Here is a 20,835-nt window from a genome sequence, read left to right as displayed (position 1 = left end):
GGGGAAGTCAACACACTCAACAGCTGGTCGTGAACGGCTTGGAATTTGTCCGGAGGATGAAGGGGAAGCGGGGGAGAGAATGAGAAACAAGCTCTACGTGTTTGGACAGCACATACCACTCTAATTTCCAATCAGAAAGAGGAATTTCCCAAAGGCTCAGGCTGCCCCTGTAACCAGAATGGGGCTTAAAGCGATCCTGCCACTTTGTGGCCGGTTCCAGAAACATGTTGAAGACAGGTGCTCAGGGGCACTGCAATCCACAACGCCTGCAGGGTTGTAAATGAGAACTATCATAAAAAAAGGTCTTGGGGTAAGTAACTGAAAAGGACTTGAAAACAAGGCAGAATTGCAGGAACCGGCTTGCATGACGTAGACTGGACTCGCCGTTAAAGCACATGAAAGCTGCTCAACATTGCCTACGGGTCAGTTGGCCAAAAAGGGCGTAAAGGTGTAAATCCATACGGCCTTGTGCCAACCAAACACGCGGGAAAAACAAATCAACACTACAGAGATGCGTTGCTTTGCCCAGTCACAAGGGCCACCCTCACAGTGTAAAAACCAGAAATGGAGGAGAGGACGTGGAGAAAAGGGAACGCTGCTGCGCTGATGGTGGGAATGTCAACTGCTAACAGCCACGCTGCAGAAGGGTATGACGTTTCCTAAAAATTCTAAAACACAGAGCTATAGGGACTTCCCTGGTGGCGCAGTGGTTAAGAATCCAACTGCTAATGCAGAGGACACAGGTTCGAGCCCTGGTGCAGAAAGATAACACATGCCACGGAGCAACTAAGCCCATGTGCCACGACTACTGAGCCTGTGCTCTAGAGCCCATGAGCCACAACTACCGAGCCCGTGCGCCACAACTACTCAAGCCCGATGCCTAGAGCCCATGCTCCACAAGAAGAGAAGCCAGTGCAATGAAAAGCCCATGCACTTCAACGAAGAGTAGCCCCAACTTGCTGCAACTAGAGAAAGCCCACGTGCAATAACAAAGACCCAACACAGGCAAAAACAATTAATTAATTTAAAAAATAGAGCTACAGAGCATACGGCACCTCCAGTCCTGGGTGTATATCTCGGGATAACCATAAATCCATAGGACACAGGAACTTCAACTATTAGTGCAGCCCTTTTGCAGGAGCCTCAACTTGGAAACAATGTAAATGTCCTTGGAAGGAAAAAATGGATACAGAAGATATGGTACTTATGTACAATGGAATATTACTCAGCCATGAAATCAATGAAGTAAGGACAGTTGCAACAACCCAGGTGGACTCAGGTACGATCATTCTAAGTGACATAAGTCAGACACAAAAAGACAGCATAAGATACAACTTATAGGTGGAATCTAAAAATGGCTGCACATGAACTAAATTACAAAACAGAAACAGAGTCACATATTTAGAAAACAAACTTATGGCTGCTAAAGGGGAAAGGTGGGGTGGGGTGAGGCATAAACCAGAGGGTTGAAATTAGCACAGATACGTTCCAAAGACCAAATAGGTAATCGACAAGACCTACTCTATAGCTCAAAGAACTGGACTCAGCACACTCTAGTCACCAGAAAAGAATATATACAACTGGTAAGAATCTGAAAAAGAATTTATGGATGTCTCTCTGTAAGTGAATCAAGTGGATGTGCAGCAGCAAGAAAGACAGCATTCAAAATGAGCTACACCCTGTTACAAAAATAAATTACAAAAAAAGACAGAGAGAAACTGTTACAAAATTCGTTCAGGGGCTGTGATGCAACCTGCATTGACCCCATCTAGATCCACAGCTAGACAGGACATAAGGCTGGACACTCGTGGGGATGAGAGTTTTGGTGAGGATGGGACAGCAAATGCAGCCCCTTTAGAGTAATACTGCCTGGTCCCCAATCCATGGGTCGCAAATCTTCAGGTGCAGGGGACCCTTCGTACAGCTAAAACATGCATGGGACACACAGAGCATGGTATACCATGTGATCGGGAAAGGTTTCTAAAACGCACCTCATTTTTCATCTCCTGGTGCTTGGGTTTGCCATTCCAGCCTCTTTCCTAACAATCTCCCCACTTGGGGAAGTCTGCACTTTCAACATCCTGTTTCGCACACTTTGGAATTTGTGCGGAGGATGAAGCGGAAGGGAGGAAACAATGAGAGACAAGCCCTAGGTGTTTGGACAGGCACATGCCACTCTAATTTCCAATTAGGAAGAGGAACTGACCAAACGCTCACCTTGCCTCCGGAACCAGAATAGGGCTTGAAACATTCCTGTTTTGTGGACAGATCCCAAAGCAACAAGTTGAAAAATGGAGCTCAGGGGCACTGCAATTCACAATGCTGCAGGGTTGTAAAAGATTCCTAACGTCGAAAAATGCCTTGAGGTAAGTCATGAAACTGGACTTGAAAGCAAGGCAGAATTGCAGGAAAGGGATTTAAAGAGGTAGATTGGACCCGCCATTAAAGCCCATGAAAAGGGGCTGAACTTCGCCAACGATGCCGTTGGCCAAAAAGGGTGTATGCGTTTTTCCAGAATATATTCAGGAAGAACGCACACGCCCTTTTTGGCCAACCAAACAGGTGCGCAGTGAAAATCAACAATCCAAAGAGGTATGACTTCGTATCAATCAGAAGGGCCGCCTCACAAAGTGTAAAAAGAAGAAATGCAGGATAGGACGTGGAGAAAAGGGAGACCCGTTACGCTGATTGTGGGAATGTAAACTGCCGAGGGCACGCTGGAGAAGTGTATTGTGTTTCCTAAGAAATCTAAGAAACAGAGCTACAGAGCCTAGGGCACTTCCACTCATGGGTGTATATTTGGGGAAACCAAAATTCGACAGGACGCAGGCACCCCAACGTTTAGTGCTGCTCTGTTTACAAGAGCCTCGACTTGGATACAACCTAAATGTCCTTAAAAGGAAGAAATGGATAAAGAAGATGTGGTACTTATGTACAAAGGAATATTACTCAGCCATGAAGTCAATGAAATCACGCCAGTTGCGGGAACTCGGGTGGACGTACGTACGATCATTCTAAGTGACATAAGTCAGAGAGAAAAAGAGACTTATCATAAGATATCACTTATAGGTGAAATCTAAAAATGACTACACATGAACTAAATGACAAAACAGAAACAGAGTCATACATTTAGAAAACACACTTATGATTGCTAAAGTGGAAAGGTCGGGTGAGGTGAGGCATAAAACAGGAGGTTGAAATGAGCACAGGTACCATTCCATAGACCAAATAGGGAATCAACAAGACATACTCTAAAGCACAAAGAACTGGATAAAGCACACTCTAGACACCGGAAGAGAATATATACGACTGGTAAGAATCTGAAAAAGAATCTATTGACGTCTCTCTGTAACTGAATCAAGTGGATGTACAGCAGCAAGAAACACAGCACTGAAAATCACCTACACCTCATTATAAAGATAAATTCCAAAAACGAAAACAGAGAGAGAGAGAGAGAAATTATTACAAAATTCGTTCAGGGGCTGTGATGCAACCTGGATTGGCGACATCTAGATCCACAGATAGATGAGACCTAAGGCTGGATGCTCGTTGGGCTGAGAGGGTTCATGAGGATGAGTCAGCAAATGCAGCCCCTTTAGAGTAATACTGCCTGGTCCCCATTCCATGGGTCCCAAATCACCAGGTGCATGGGACCCTTCCTACAGCTAAAACATGCATGGGACACGCAGAGGATGGTACACCGTCGGTTCGGGAAGAGTTTGGAAAAGGCACCTCATCTCCTCATCTCCTGGTGCTCAGGTTCTGCCCACCAGCCTCCTTCCTAACAATCTCCCCACTTGGGGAATCAGCACCTTCAATATCCTGTTTTGAACAGTTTCGAATTTGTCCAGAGGATGAAGAGGAAGCGGGGGAACCAATGAGAGACAAGCCCTACATGCTTGCACAGGCACATGTCACTCTAATTTCCAATCAGGAGGACGAAATGACCAAAGGCTCAGCTTGCCTCCGGAACCAGAATAGGGCTTGAAGCAATCCTGCTCTTTTGTGGCCAGTTCCCCAAAAAGCAAGTTATAAAATGGAGCTGAGGGGCACTGCAATTCACAAACCTGCAGGGCTGTAAATGATACCTATCATCGAAAAATATCTTGAGGTAAGTCAACAAAAAGGATTTGAAAGCAAGGCAGAATTGCAGGAAAGGGATTTCAACAGGTACACTGGCCTCGCCCTTAAAGCACATGAAAAACGGCTGAACTTCGCCAAGAATGCAGTCGGCTAAATAGGGCGTATGCGTTTTTCCTGAATATATTCAGGAAAAACGCATACGCCCTTTTTTGCCAAACAAAAAAGCGGGTGCTTCCCTGGTGGTGCAGTGGTTGGGAGTCTGCCTGCCGATGGAGGGAACACGGGTTCGTGCCCTGGTCCGGGAGGATCCCGCGTGCTGTGGAGCAGCTGGGCCCGTGAGCCGTGGCCGCTGGCCCTGTGCATCCGGAGGGAGGGGCCACAGCGGTGAGAGGCCCGCATACTGCAAAAAGAAAAAAAAAAACGGACAATGCAAATCAACACTACAGAGATATCACATCGCAGCCGTCAGAAGGGCCATCCTCACAAGGGTAAAAACCACAAATGCAGGACAGGGCGTGGAGAAAAGGGAGCCCTGTTACGCTGCGGTGGGGGCGGGGGAAATGTAAGTTGCCAACGGCCACTCTGGAGAAGTATATGGTGTTTCCTAAAACATCTAAAAAACAGAGCTACAGAGCCTAGGGCACTTCCACTCATGGGCGTATATCTTGGAAAACCCAAAAATCGACAGGACACAGGCACCCCAACGTATACTGCTGCTCTGTTTACAAGAGCCTCGACCTGGGTACAACTTAAATGTCCTTGGAAGGAAACAGTGGATAGAGAAGATTTAGTACTTATGTTCAATGGAATATTGCTCAGCCCTGAAATCAATGAAATAAGGCCAGTTGCAGCAACTCGGGGGGACTTAACTACGGTCATGGAGAGTGAAATAAGTCAGACAAAATGAATGTTATCATAAGATGTCACTTATAGCGGGAATCTAAAAATCGCCACACATGAACTGAGTTACAAAACAGAACACAATCACACATTTACAAAACACACTTATGGTCGCTTAAGGGGAAAGGTGCAGTGGGGTGACGCATAAACCAGGAGGTTGAAATTGGCACAGACATCATTCCATAAACCAATACTGGAATCGACAAGACCTAATCATTGCTCAGAGAACTGGACTCAGCACACTCTAGTCACAGGGAAAGAATATATCTGACTAGTAGAAACTGAAAAACAATTTATTGATGTCTCTCTGTAAGTGCATCAAGTGGATGTATAGAAGCAAGAAACACAGCAATGAAAATCAGCCACAACCCACTATAAAAATAAATTTTAAAAAAAGACAGGGAGAGAGAGAGGAATTCTTACAAAATTCAATCGGGGGCTGCGATGCAACCTGGATTGACCACATCTAGACCCACAGCTGGATGGGACCCATAATGTCCTCATCTCCTGGTGCCCGGGTTCCCACCTCCAGCCTCCTTCCTAACAATCTCCCCACTTGGGGAAGTCAGCGCCTTCAAACCCCCTTTTGCACAGTTTGGAATTTGTCCGGAGGATGAAGAGAAAGGGGGGGAACCAATGAGAGACAAGCCATAGATGTTTGCACAGGCACTTGTCACTCTAATTTCCAATTAGGAAGAGGAACTGACCAAACGCTCACCTTGCCTCAGGAACCAGAATAGGGCTGGAAGCAACCCTGCTGTTTTGTGGCCAGTTCCCAAAAAAGCAAGTTGAAAATGGAGCTCAAGGGCACTGCAATTCACAGTCCTGCAGGGTTGTAAATGATACCCATCGTAGTAAAATATCTCGAGGTAAGTCAATGAAAAGGGTTTGAAAGCAAGGCAGAATTGCAGGAAAGGGATTTCAAGAGATAGATTGGACTTGCCATTAAAGCCCGTGAAAAGGGGCTTAACTTCACCAATGATGCACTTGGCCAAAAAGGCGTATGCGTTTTTCCTGAATATATTCAGGGAGACCACATACGCCCTTTTAGGACAACCAAACGGGCAATGCAAATCAACACTACAAAGAGGTGTCACTTCGCATCGGACAGAAGGGCCAAGCTCACAAAGTGTAGAAACCAGAAATGCAGGACAGGGCGAGGAGAAAAGGCAGCCCTGCTTCGCTGATGGTTGGAATGTAACTTGCCAAAGGCAACTCTGGAGAAGTATATTGTGTTTCCTAAGAAATCTAAGAAACAGAGCTACAGAGCACACGGCACTTCCACTCATGGGAGTATATCTTGGAAAAACCAAAAATCGACAGGACGCAGGCACCCCAACGTTTAGTGCTGCTCTGTTTACAAGAGCCTAGACTTGGATACAACCTAAATGTTCTTGGAAGGAAAAAATGGATTAAGAAGATGTGGTACTTATGTTCAATGGAATATTACTCAGCCTTGAAATCAATGGAATAAGGCCAGTTGCAGCGACTCGGGTGGATTTTGGTTTGATCATTCTAAGTGAAATATGTCCGACAGAAAAGAGACTTCTTATAAGATATCACTTATAGGTGGAATCTAAAAATTGCTACACATGAACTAAATTACAAACAGAAACAGAGTCAGACATTTAGTAAACACACTTTTGTTTGCTAAAGGGGAAGGTGGAGTGGGGTGAGGCATAAAGCAGGAGGTTGAAATTAGCACAGATACCTTCCAAAGACCAAATAGGTAATCGACAAGACCTACCCTGCAGCTCAAGGAACTGGACTCAGCACACTCTAGTCACCGGAAAAGAATATATATGACTGGTAAGACTCTGAAAAAGAATTTACTTATGTCTCTCTGTAAGTGAATCAAGTCGATGTACAGCAGCAAGAACAGGGCATTGAAAGTCAGCTATACCCCATTATAAAAATAAATTACAAATAAAAAAACAAAGACACTGAGAGAGATAGAAATGCATACAGAATTCGTTCAGTGGCTGTGTTCCAACCTGGACTGACCATGTCTAGACCCACAGCTGGATGGGACCTAAGGTTAGACACTCGTGGGGTGAGAGGCTTTATAAGGATGGGTACGCAAATGTAGCCCCTTTAGAGTAATACTGCCTGGTCCCTATTCCATGGGTCCCAAATCTCCAGGGGCAGGGGATCCTTCCCACAGACAAAACATGCATGGGACACCCAAAGGATCGTACACCATCTGATCAGGAAAAGTTTGGAAAAGGCGCCTCATCTCCTCATCTCTCTGTGATAGGCTTTCCCCCTCGAGCCTTTCTTAATCTCCCACTTGGGGAAATCAGCACCTTCAACATCCTATTTCGCACAGTTTGGAATTTGTCCGGAGGATGAAGCAGAAATGGGGGACCAATGAGAGACAAGCCCTAGATATTTGGACAGCCACATGCCACTCTAATTTCCAATCAGGAAGAGGAATTGACCAAAGGCTCAGCTTGCCCCCAGAACCAGAATAGGGCTTGAAGCAACCCTCCTGTTTTGTGGAAAGTTCCCAAAAAAGCAAGTTGAAAAATGGTGCTCCGGGGCACTGCAATTCACAAACCTGCAGGCTTGTAAATGATACCTATTGTTGAAAAATCTCTTGAGGTAAGTCATCAAAAAGGACTTCAAAGCAAGACAGAATTGCAGCAAAGGTATTTCAAGAGGTAGATTGGACTGTCATTAAAGCACATGAAAAGCGGCTGAATTCGCCAATGATGCACTTGGCCAAATGGGTGTATGCGTTTTTCCTGAATATATTAAGGGAAAACGCATATGCCCTTTTTGGCCTACCAAACAGGCGGGCAATGCAAATCAACACCACAAGCAGGTATCACTTCACATCAGTCAGAAGGGCTGTCCTCACAAAGTGTAAATAGCAGAAATTCAGGACAGGGCATGGAGAAATGGGAGCCCTCTACGCTGCTGGTGGGAATGTAATTTGCCAACGGCCACTCTAGAGAAGTGTACTGTGTTTCCTAAAAAATCTATAAAACAGATGTACAGAGCATACGGAACTTCCAGTCATCAGCATACATCTTTGGAAAAAAAAAATCCGCAGGACACAAGCACCACAACGTTTAGTGCCGCTTTCTTTACAACAGCCTCGAGTTGGTACAACCTAAATGTCCTTGGAAGGAAAACATGGATAAAGCAGATGTTGTACTTATGTACAATGAAATATTACTTAGCCATGAAATCAATGAAATAAGGCCAGTTGAAGCAACTCGGGTGGACTTAGGCACGATCATTCTAAGTGAAATAAGTCAGACAGAAAAAGAGACTTATCATAAGATATCACTTATAGGTGGAATCTAAAATTGGCTACACATGAACTAAATTACAAAACAGAAACAGAGTCAGACATTTAGGGCTTCCCTGTTGGCGCAGTTGCTAAGAAACCACCAGCCAATGCAGGGGACCCTGGTTCGAGCCCTGATCCGGGAAGATCCCACGTGCCATGGAGTAACTAAGCCAGTGCACCACAAATACTGAGCCTGCGCTCTACAGCTCATGAGCCACAACTACTGAGCCCACGTGCCACAATTACCGAAGCCGGCACGCCTAAAGCCTGTGCTCCGCAACCAGAAAAGCCACTGCAATAAGAAGCCCGTGCACCGCACCTAAGACCCAACGCAGCCGAAAAATTAATCAATTAATTAATTAAAAAAAAGAACAAGTTGCCAGCTGCCTTATTGTCTGGTGAGGGACCAATTTCTGGTTCATAATGTGGGTTTTCTGGCTCTGCAATGAAATGATGTAATGGGCATAAGATCTTCTGTTGCTACATTTATTAGGTCACTAATCCCATGTTTGAGGTCTCTGGCCTCATGACCTGATCACCCCCCAAAAGCCCTATCTCCTAATACCATCAACATGGGAGCTGGGCTTCAAAATTTGAAAATTAGAGGTACAATATGTTTACACCATAACAGGGACCACAGAGTTAGATGATTTTTCTTTTCATGTTAAAGGTTTTGCACATATATATTTATTATATAATCCTCAAACCCTTGTTTTCTTTTAAGATTCTTTTCCCATATAAGCCAGTGCAGAGCATTGAGTAGAGTTCCCTGTGCTATACGGCAGGTCCATATCAATACTTATCCATTTAATATATACTAGTGTGTATATGTCAGTCCCATTCTCCCAATTTATCCCTCCCCCACTTATCCCCTGGTAACCATAAGTTTGTTTTCTATATACATGACTCACTTCTGTTTTGTAAATAAGTTCTTTTGTACCATTTTCTTTTTAGATTCTGCATATAAGCAATATCATATGATATCTGTCTTTCTGTGTCTGACTTGCTTCACTCAGTGTAACAATCTCTCGTTCCAACCATGTTGCTGAGAAACCCTTAATTGTTAGGGATAACTGTCAATTTTTTCCAGTATCATCAGCAATTCTTTCTGGCAGACACGTGATAACACTTTTTAAACAGGGATATCGAGACCAAGCCTCCTGACCTGCAAACAAACAAGACATCATTCGTATGGTGAAAACTTTGAACATCAAAGGATGAAAGCTCTTGGTCTAAATCCTTTTTCACCCACTGCTGACAGAGGCAGAGGAGTTTGACTCACTAATCTTCCTTACGTGCACTTTTTCCTAATGGGGTATTCCACCTAAAACTTATAAGAAGTGGGATTGCATCATGGAACACACCAATCTCTACTACAGGTTCTGAAGCAGCAAAAAAGAAATAAAAATAAAAACATGATGAATCCATCCGAAGTGTTCTGTCTACATTGTTACAGTAGTTTCTCTCACACTGTGAACTCTTTTCAAATCCTGTCACTTGAACCTGTTTTTATTTTTTTCAACAAAATAATGTTAATCTGCAGTCACACGCTCCAGTAATATTACACTATCCCTTGTGCAAGGATGTAGGGATTTGAGGAGCTATGGGAGGCTATCATGAGAGGTTGCCTAGAGTAATTAGGACATTTCATTTAATGTTGGCTCTTCTCCCTAAGATGTCTGCTGTCCTCTTCTTTTGTAGCTACTAGCATTGAGAAAGTGACCAAGATAAGGCCCTTCTCTTTTCTTGCCCATGAATGCAGCTCTGATTAACCCCACAGACCTTGCTGCTTCCAGAATCCCCTGAACCTACTGACCCTCCATGCATGGCATGACATAGATAAGGATGGTGACGTGTATACTTGTATAAAACATGCTATGAAATTTTCGAGTCTTCCCTTCCTCATAATTCCAAAGAATAGATTTCTTTGGATTTCTGCTTAATGCTGCTGGAGGTGGTACATAAGTTGAGGGAGGTATCAGGGCACACCAAAAGAGAGGGTAACTGCACAGAAAATACAAGCAGGTACATTTCTGTGTAGTTTCAAGCAGCTCATTTCCTATATCAACCATGGTGACAGGTTGAGCCTTCCTCTTTCTACTAGTAGTACAACAAACAAATATAAAGGATACTTAGGCTGCTTGTCTTATCCCCACCTCTCACAATTGATCTGCATTCACATATAGGACAATGAGGGGCCCGTACTACCATCTTACCCAATACTGGAGAACTAGAGAATGTCCAGATTTTTCCGGGGATTATTGTCATATTCTCCAATCAGGCCTATGAAGGAATCTTACCTATTCTGTTTAATGAAGTCATAGCTCACGTGGCACCCATCATCACCAATACTGGAAAGAAATTTGAAGGGTCTTAGACTTTACCATATTTGAAATTCCAATATTTTAGCCTGACACGTTTTTGGCTTTTAGAAAAAAATATTTCAAATGAGACAAAAAATCATTTTTAGGACACAAACAGACAGCAATAGTTTTATATTTTTATCTGTTCCACTTGCACACAAAAGTCTCATGGGGTGATGTAAAGCAGTCCTGTTGGGTGCTGTGCATGTGTAAGTATGGATTGAAGCTTAGGAATCTTAAGCTTCAGTCACCTGACACTTTTAAAGTAGGATGCAAGCAATACTGTCCAACATTTGAACAGAGCAAGACACTGTCATTATTTTATTTGTCAGGTAATTAATCTGTCTTTTGCCCCAGGGAGAGAAACAACTGGCATCTTCCATCAATGTGTTGTACAAAAATCTTTGAACAGAGAGTGCAAGCAGAGGCTGATAAAAGATGTGAAAAAAAGAGAGACCCTTGTGGCATTTTCTCCTAACTTATTGCAATCTCCCATTTAAAATGTGGGAATAATCAATCTTCTGAGGAAAAAGGCCCCAGGATGGTTTTTGCTTTTGTGGAATAATGGGATTGCTAAAGATTTCAGGACGTAAGAATTGGTGAGAATGACCATGAGACATCAGAGAAAAGTCAGATCCATGGATGAAGTGGTGTTTACCTCTGTGAATCAATGAGAGGTATGAGCAAATGCAAAGAAAGCTGAATACAACATTTTTTGAATAAATGTAACCTTTCAGCTGTCATAGAAAAATTAATTTTCACTATGATACAACATATTTAGTTTAGAAAGTTAACTTAAATTTAAAGCTTAATAATTAGATATATCGAAGAAATGAAAATACCTTTGTGGTTTAGAATAAATAATGTGCTCTGCTACAGATAAGAAGATTACATAAATAAATAGAAATATGACTAAAGAAGTAAATAAAGAGGAAAATAACAAACTAGATGTTATTAGCATTAAAAACTGACAATCATCTAAAGAGAGACAGAAAGAGAGGAGAACTCATATCAAACATATATAAAAAACTCCTAAATAAAAAGTCTTCAGATATTTAAAAAAAAAAAGTCTTCAATAAGAAGATAATGTAAGAGAAAAAATGGGGAAAATATACCAAAAGATATTTCAAAAAAGAGAGTACAGAATGTTAAGTAAACATATCAAAAGATGTTTGGCTTCTTAGTAGTCAATGAAATGAAACAAAAGCAATCCTTGGAATTATCACTTACGCACCACAAAGTTCAAATGAAAACGACAGGTATTATCAGGTTTGACAAGAATGTGTGGAATCCTTGAATCTCATTCACCGCTGCTGAGCATGAAAATTCATACAAATGTTTTGAAAATATTTAGAAGTATCTAAAAAGATAAACACATGAAAGTTATGACTCAAAAATTTTACTACTACATGTATACTGAACAATAATTTATACACACACCACCAAAGCTCAAGTTCTAGAATTTATATACCAGTGCTATTCTCAAGAGACACAAGCTAAAAATCACTCCTATTGTAATACACGTTGGAATAAATTACTTAGTAGTTAAATGTTCACACTATGGAATCCTATGCAACAGTGTCAATACATGATCACAACAGGCAACCATATAGGTATATTCACAAACAACATAAGGAATAAAAAGCCCTGTCCAAAAGTGGTTATACTGTGTCATAGCATTTATATAAAATACAAAATACAGGTAAAGTGATCTTTTTGTTACATACCAGAACAATAGTAAACCTTAAGGAGAGCCACTAGAATGGGACCAGGGGGCCTCTGAGTGTCTGGAAAATTTCTGTGTCTTTATCTAGAAGCTAGGTATAGAGTGTATTCAGATTCTGAATTTTCAAAATTTGTCATTTTCTTACAAACCGTGTATGTTTTTAGTTGTTTTTTATACATAACAAAAAGTAAAAAATATAGACTAGGGAAGGTAATTATATCAGCACTTTAATATCCAGGCTTTTCAAGGTGGAAGTGAAAGGTATTAAACACTTGACCTTGTGATTACTTCTTAAAAGTAAGCTGAAAATTTGAGATTAATATATAAGACATACTTCTTCATATATAATACTCAAAGAGGAGGGGTAGAAAGGAGTATTATTTTTAAAATTTAATACAGAATAGTTAAGATAGAAAATAAAGGAAACAGACTAGGTTTAAAAAGGAGCACATTGGACTTCCTTGGTGGCAGAGTGGATAAGAATCCGCCTGCCAATGCAGGGGACAGGGGTTCAATCCCTGGTCTGGGAAGATCCCACATGCCACAGAGCAACTAAGCCTGTGTGCCACAACTACTGATCCTGTGCTCTAGAGCCCGCAAGCCACAACTATTGAGCCTGCATGACACAACTACTGAAGCCCATGCACCTAGAGCCCATACTCCACAAGAAGAGAGACCACCACAAGGAGAAGCCCGTGCACCACAACGATGAATAACCCCCGCTCGACACAACTAGAGAAAGCCCTGTGCAGCAACGAAGATCCAACACAATGAAAAATAAATAAAATTAAATCTTTTGACTTATGAGATGACTTACTAACGTGGCTGCAGTTGGAGGCCTCAGCTCCTTGCCACATGGATCTCTGCTTAGGACTGCTTGAGTGTCCTCATGACATGGCAGCTGGCTTACCCCAGGATGAGTGATCTAGCAGAAAACAAATCAGAAGCTGCAATGTCTTTTATGACCCACCTTCGGAAGCTGCACGTTGTCATTTCTGCAATGTCTTAATAGTTAAACACTCAGCCCTTTTCAAGTGTGAGGGGCCACACAGGCGCATGAAGATTGGGAGATAATTAGGGGATGATTAGGGCCATCTTGGAGGCTGGCTACCAAAGTGGCTGACTAGCCGAAGACTGAATTCTGTTTTCTTCACTTCTGGAGAGAAAATGGTCTGTGAATCCCATTGGTGGTCTTTGAGGTGTACGAAAGTTACCTCTTGCTCTCATCTCCAGCCGTGTGGCTGAAGGGTCTTGGTGCTCCGGCCGGGTGTCAGGCCTGTGCCTCTGAGGTGAGAGAGCCAAGTTCAGGACATTGGTGTACCAGAGAGCTCCGGCGCCATGAAATATCGAAAGGCGAAAGCTCTCCCAGAGATCTCCATCTCAATGCTAAAACCCAGCTCCCCTCAAAGACCAGCAAGCTCCTGTGGTGGACACCCTATGGCAAACAACAAGCAAGACAGGAACACAGCCCCACTCATTATCAGAGAGGCTGCCTAAAATCATAATAAGGTCACAGACACCCCAAAACACACCACCAGACGTGGACCTGCCCACCAGAAAGACAAGATCCAGCCCAACCCACCAGAACACAGGCACTAGTTCCCTCCACCAGGAAGCCTACACAACCCCCTGAACCAAACATAGCCACTGGAGGCAGACACCGAAAACAACGGGAACTACAAACCTGCAGCCTGCAAAAAGGAGGCCCCAAACACAGTAAGTTAAGCAAAACGAGAAGACAGAGAAACACACAGCGGATGAAGGAGTAAGGTAAAAACCCACCATAGCAAACAAATGAAGAGGAAATAGGCAGTCCACCTGAAAAGAATTCAGAGTAATGATAGTAAAGATGATCCCAAATCTGGGAACTGGAATGGAGAAGATACAAGAAACGTTTAACAAGGACCTAGAAGAAAAAGTAAACAATGATGAACAACACAATAAGTGGAATTAAAAATTTTCCAGAAGGAAACAATACCAGAATAACTGAGGCAGAAGAATGGATAAATGACCTGGAAGATAAAATAGTGGAAATAACTATCACAGAGCAGAATGAAGAAAAAAAATGAAAAGAATTGAGGACAATCTGAGACACCTCTGGGACAACATTAAACACAACAACATTCGAATTACAGGGGTCTCAGAAGAAGAAGAGAAAAAGAAGGGGACTGAGAAAGTATTTGAAGAGATTATAGTTGAAAACTTCCCTAATATGGGAAAGGAAAGAGTTAATCAAGTCCAGGAAACTCAGAGAGTTTATGCAGGATATTTATACAGGATAAATCTAAGGGGAAATATGCCAAGACACATATTAATCAAACTATCAAAAATTAAATACAAAGAAAAAATATTAAAAGCAGCGAGGGAAAAACAACAAATAACATACAAGTGAATCCCTATAAGGCTAACAGCTGATCTTTCAGCAGAAGCTCTGCAAGCCAGAAGGGACTGGCGGGACATATTTAAAGTGATGAAAGGGAAAAACCTACAACCAGGATTACTCTACTAAGCAAGGATCTCATTCAGATTCGACGGAGAAATTAAAAACTTTACAGACAAGCAAAAGCTAAGAGAATTCAGCACCAACAAACCAGTTATACAACAAATGCTAAAGGAACTTCTCTAGGCAGAAAACACAAGAGAAGGAAAATACCTACAATAACAAACCCAAAACAATTAGGAAAATGATAATAGGAACATACATATCGATAATTACCTTAAATATAAATGGATTAAATGCTCTTGACAGAAAGCTTTTGACAAAATTAAACACCCACTTATGATAAAAACCCTCCAGAAAGTAGGCATAGAGGGAACTTTCCTCAACACAATACAGGCCATATATGACAAACCCACAGCCAACATCGTTCTCAGCGGTGAAAACATGAAACGATTTCCACCAAGATCAGGAACAAGACAAGGTTGCCCACTCTCACCACTATTATTCAACACACTATTGGAATTTTTAGCCACAGGAGTCAGAGAAAAAAAAGAAATAAAAGGAATCCAAAATGGAAAAGAAGAAGTTAAGCTCTCACTGTATGCAGATGACATGATACTATACATAGAGAATCCAAAAGAGGCTATCAGAAAACTACTAGAGCTAATCAATGAATTTGGTAAGGTCGCAGGATACAACATTAATGCACAGATATCTCTTTCATTCCTATACACTAAAGAAGAAAAATTTGAAACAGAAATTACGGAAACACTCCCATTTACCACTGCAACAAAAAAATAAAATACCTAGGAATAAACCTACGTAAGGAGACAAAAGACCTGTACTCAGAAAACTATAAGATACTGATGGAAGAAATCAAAGATGACACAAACAGCTGGAGAGATATACCATGTTCTTGGCTTGGAAGAATCAACATTGTGAAAACGACTATACTACCCAAAGCAATCTACAGATTCAATGCAATCCCTATCAAACAACCAATGGCATTTTTTCAGAGAAATAGAACAAAAAATTTCACAATTTGCATGGAAACACAGAAGACCCCGAATAGACAAAGCAATCTTGAGAAAGAAAAATGGAGCTGGAGGAGTCAGGCTTCCTGACTTCAGACTATACTACAAAGCTACAGTAATCAAGGCAGTATGGTACTGGCACAAAAAGAGAAATATAGATCAATGGAACAGGAGATATAGTCCAGAGATAAACCCATGCACATATGGTCACCTTATTTTTGATAAAGGAGGCAAAAATATACAATGGAGAAAAGACAGCCTCTTCAATAAGTGGTGCTGGGAAAACTGGGCAGCTACAAAAAGAATGAAATTAGAAGACACCCTAACACCATACACAAATATAAACTCAAAATGGACTAAAACCTAAATGTAAGGCCAGACACTATAAAAGTCTTAGAGGAAATCACAAGCAGAACACTCTATGACATCAATCACAGCAAGAGCCTTTTTGACTCACCTCCTAGAGAAATGGAAATAGAAACAAAAATTAAAAAATGGGACCTAATGAAACTTAAAAGCTTTTGCACAGCAAAAGGAAAACATAAACAAGACAAAAAGACAACACTCAGAATAGGAGAAAATATTTGCCAATGAAGTAACTGACAAAGGATTAATCTCCAAACTTTACAAGCAGCTCATGCAGCTCAATATCAAAAAAACAAACAACTCAATCCATAAATAGGCAGAAGAACTAAATAGACGTTTCTCCAAAGAAGATATACAGATTGCCAACAAATGCATGAAAGAATGCTCAACATCACTAATCATTAGAGAAATGCAAATCAAAACTACAATGAGGTATCACCTCACACAGATAAGAATGGCCACCATCAAAAAAATCTACAAACTATAAATGCTGCAGAGGTGTGGAGAAAAGGGAACCCTCTTGCACTGCTGGTAGGAATGTAAATTGATACAGCCACTATGGAGAACAGTATGGAGGTTCCTTAAAATCTAAAAATAGAACTACCATATGACCCAGCAATCCTGCTACTGGGCATATAAGTTGAGAAACCATAATTCAAAAAGAGTCATGTTCCACAATGTTCATTGTCGCTCTATTTACAATAGACCGGACATGGAAGTCACCTAAGTGTCCATCAACCGATGAATGGATAAAGAAGATGTCGCACGTCTTCAATATACAATGGAACATTACTTAGCCATAAAAAGAAATGAAATTGAGTTATTTGTAGTGAGGTGGATGGACCTAGAGTCTGTCATACAGAATGAAGTAAGTCAGAAAGAGAAAAACAAATACTGTATGCTAACACTTATATATGGAATCTAAAAAAAATGAAAAGAAAATTGTGAAGAACCTAGGGGCAGGAGAGGAATAAAGACACAGATGTAGAGAATGGACTTGAGGACACAGGGAGGGGTATGGGTAAGCTGGGATGAAGTGAGAGAGTGGCATGGACTTATATATACTACCAAATGTAAAATAGATAGCTAGTGGGAAACAGCTGCATAGCACAGGGAGATCAGCTCGGTGATTTGTCACCACCTAGAGGGGTGGGACAGGGAGGGTGGGAGGGAGAAGTTAGAGGGAGGAGATATGAGGATATATGTATATGTATAGCTGATTCACTTTGTTATAAAGCAGAAACTAATACACCGTTGTAAAGCAATTACACTCCAATAAAGACACTAAAAATAGATAAATAAATAATTTATTTAAAAAAACCCAAAATTAAATCATTTTAAAAAATAAATAAATGAAAGAAAGCACACAATAACATGGTAACTCTAAACCTAAGTATTTTCAGTACTATACTAAATGTAAATGGATTAATATCTCCTATTAAAGTATAATTTTTTACATTATGTGCAACTAAATTTTTTTTTTTTTTTTTTATTTTGCTGATTTTATTTGCTCATTATTGATTTGTGGGAAGTCTTCATGTATTCTGGAAACAAGTCTTTGGCCAAACACATATGTATAACATTTATTTTCTCCCACTCTGTGGCTTCCTGTTAATTTTCATACCTATGTCTGTTGCTTAACATCTTTTTTTTTTAAGTAGTTATGTATTCAGTATTTTATTTATTTATTTTTGCCTGTGTTGGGTCTTCATTTCTGTGCAAGGGCTTTCTCTAGTTGCGGCGAGCGGGGGCCTCTCTTCATCGCGGTGCGCAGGCCTCTCACTATCGCGGCCTCTCTTGTTGCGGAGCACAGGCTCCAGACGCGCAGGCTCAGTAGTTGTGGCTCATGGGCCTAGTTGCTCCGCGGCATGTGGGATCTTCCCAGACCAGGGCTCAAACCTGCGTCCCCTGCATTGGCAGGCCGATTCTCAACCACTGCGCCACTAGGGAAGCCCAACATTTTTTTTTTAATTATAATATAATAAATGTCATTAGTAAACATAATACAATATATAATAAATAGCATAATATAAAATAACAAAATATAATTTACCATATAACAAGGTCAAAGGAGAGCAAAAGTATACAATCACTTGAAATATCCCCCAAAAGATATTTTATAAAATTCAATATTCATTTGTAATTTAAAAGAAAGAGTAAAATAGGGATTGATGAATGCTTCCAAAATAAGAAGAAATTATATGTCTAAAAGAGAAAGAGGTAAGTGATAGACTTTAGTAACACTGGCAATAAATGCAGGACATTATGTGCAACTAAATTGTTTTTAACAATGTACAGGTAAAATAAAAGAATTAAATTAAAAAGGAGAATACATTCCATGGATTTAAAAACAGTAAAACAATTAGCATATAGTATGCATCTCAGAGAAAGTAGTCTTTAAGTTCAGAACTGTTTGTCATTATTATAATTAGCATTATTATCCCAATTTCTTAAATAATATTTCGATACCTTTTCTATATGAAAAAATATATTAATACTTTTTTCTTTGCTTTCTTGTGGTCTGATACATGGCAAATATTTAGGTGCTAACATAATCTAAAAATGTATGTTGTTTATTTACAGCCGACAAAAACTGAATCAAGAAGACATAGACAACTTCAACAGACTGATCACTAAAAGTGAAATAGAATCTGTAATTTTAAAAAACTCCCTACCAACAGAAGTCCAGGATCAAATGGTTTCACAGGCAAATTCTACCAAATATACAAAGAAGAACTTACACTGATTCTTCTCAAACTCTTCCAAAAGATTGAAGAGTAAGGAATACTTCCAAAGACATTCTATGAAGTTACCATCGCCCTGCTATCAAAACCATATGGGGGGGACTTCCCTGGTGGCACAGTGCTTAAGAATCTGCCTGCCAATGCAGGATACATGGGTTCAAGCCCTGCCATGAAGATCCCATATGCTACTTAGCAACAAAGCCTGTGCGCCACAACTACTGAGCCTGAGAGCCACAACTACTGAAGCCCGTGTGCCTAGTGCCCATGCTCTGCAACAGGAGAAGCCACCAAAATGAGAAGCCCGTGTACCACAATGAAGAGTAGCCCTCGCCTGCTGCAACTAGAGAAAGCCCACGCACAGCAAAGAACACCCAATGCAGCCAAAAATAAATAAATAAATTTATTAAAAAATAAATAAACAAACAGAAAAACAGATGGGGACTTTTCTGGCAGTCCAGCAGTTAAGATTTCGCCTTCCAGTGCAGGGGGGGTGCGGGTTCAGTCCCTGGTCGGGGAGCTAAGATTCCATATACCTCACAAACAAGAAAGCAAACATAAAACAGAAGCAATATTGTAACAAATTCAATAAAGACTTAAAAAAAAACAGAGAAAGACACTACCAAAAAAGAAAATTACAGGCCAATATCTTTGATAAATATAGATGCAAAAATTCTCCACAGAATATCAGAAAACCGAATCTGACAACACATAACAAGATCATACACCATGACCAAATTTGATTCACCCAAGGGTGACAAAGTTGTTTCAACATATGCAAATCAATCAACATGATACACCCCATCAACAAAGGAAAAACAAAAAACAAATGATCATCTCAATAGATGTCGAAAAAAGCATTTGAAAAACTTCAACAGCCATTCATGGTAAAAACCGCTTACCAGGGCTTCCCTGGTGGCGCAGTGGTTGAGAGTCCGCCTGCCGATGCAGGGGATACGGCTTCGTGCCCTGGTCCGGGAAGATCCCATATGCCGCAGAGCGGCTGGGCCCGTGAGCCATGGTCGCTGAGCCTGCGCATCCGGAGCCTGTGCTCCGCAACGGGAGAGGCCGCAACAGTGAGAGGCCCGCGTACCGCAAAACAAAACAAAACAAAACAAACAAACAAAAAACGCTTACCAAAGGGGGTATAGAGGGAACATATCTCAACATAATAAAAGCTATTTATGACAAACCCACAGCCAATATAATACTCAATGTTCATAAGCTGAAAACCTTCCTGCTAAAATCTGGAAGAAGACAAGGATGCCCACTCTCACCTCTTCTCTTCAACATAGTATTGGAAGTCCTAGCCACAACAGTCAGACAAGAAAAAGAAATAAATTCTAACCAAATTGAAAGGGAAGAGGTAAAATTGACACCATATGCAGATGACATGATAATACATATAAAGGTAACCCTAAGAATCCCACACAAAAACAACTAGAACTGATAAACAAATTCAGCAAAGTAGCAGGATACAATATTAACATACATAAATTGGTTGCATTTCTTTCTTTTTTAAAAAAATTTATTTTGGCTGCATTGGGTCTTCATTGCTGCGCATGGGCTTTCTCTATTTGTGGCCAGTGGGGGCTACCCTTCCTTGCAGTGTGCAGGCTTCTCACTGCAGTGGCTTCTCTTGTTGCAGAGCACAGGCTCTAGGCAGGCGGGCTTCAGTAGTTGTGGCACACGGGCTCAGCAGTTGTGGCTCATGGGCTCTAGAGTGCAGGCTAAGTAGTTGTGGTGCACAGGTTTAGTTGCTCCACAGCATGTGGGATCTTCCTGGACCAGGGCTCGAACCCATGTCCCCTGTATTGGCAGGCAGATTCTCAACCACTGAGCCACCAGAGAAGTCCCTGGTTGCATTTCTTTACACTAACA

The sequence above is a fragment of the Stenella coeruleoalba genome, assembly GCF_951394435.1.
Source record: "Stenella coeruleoalba genome assembly, chromosome: 19".
Classification (NCBI taxonomy): domain Eukaryota; kingdom Metazoa; phylum Chordata; class Mammalia; order Artiodactyla; family Delphinidae; genus Stenella; species Stenella coeruleoalba.
The sequence above is the reverse complement of the archived record's forward strand: the minus strand, read 5'-3'. Positions refer to the sequence as shown.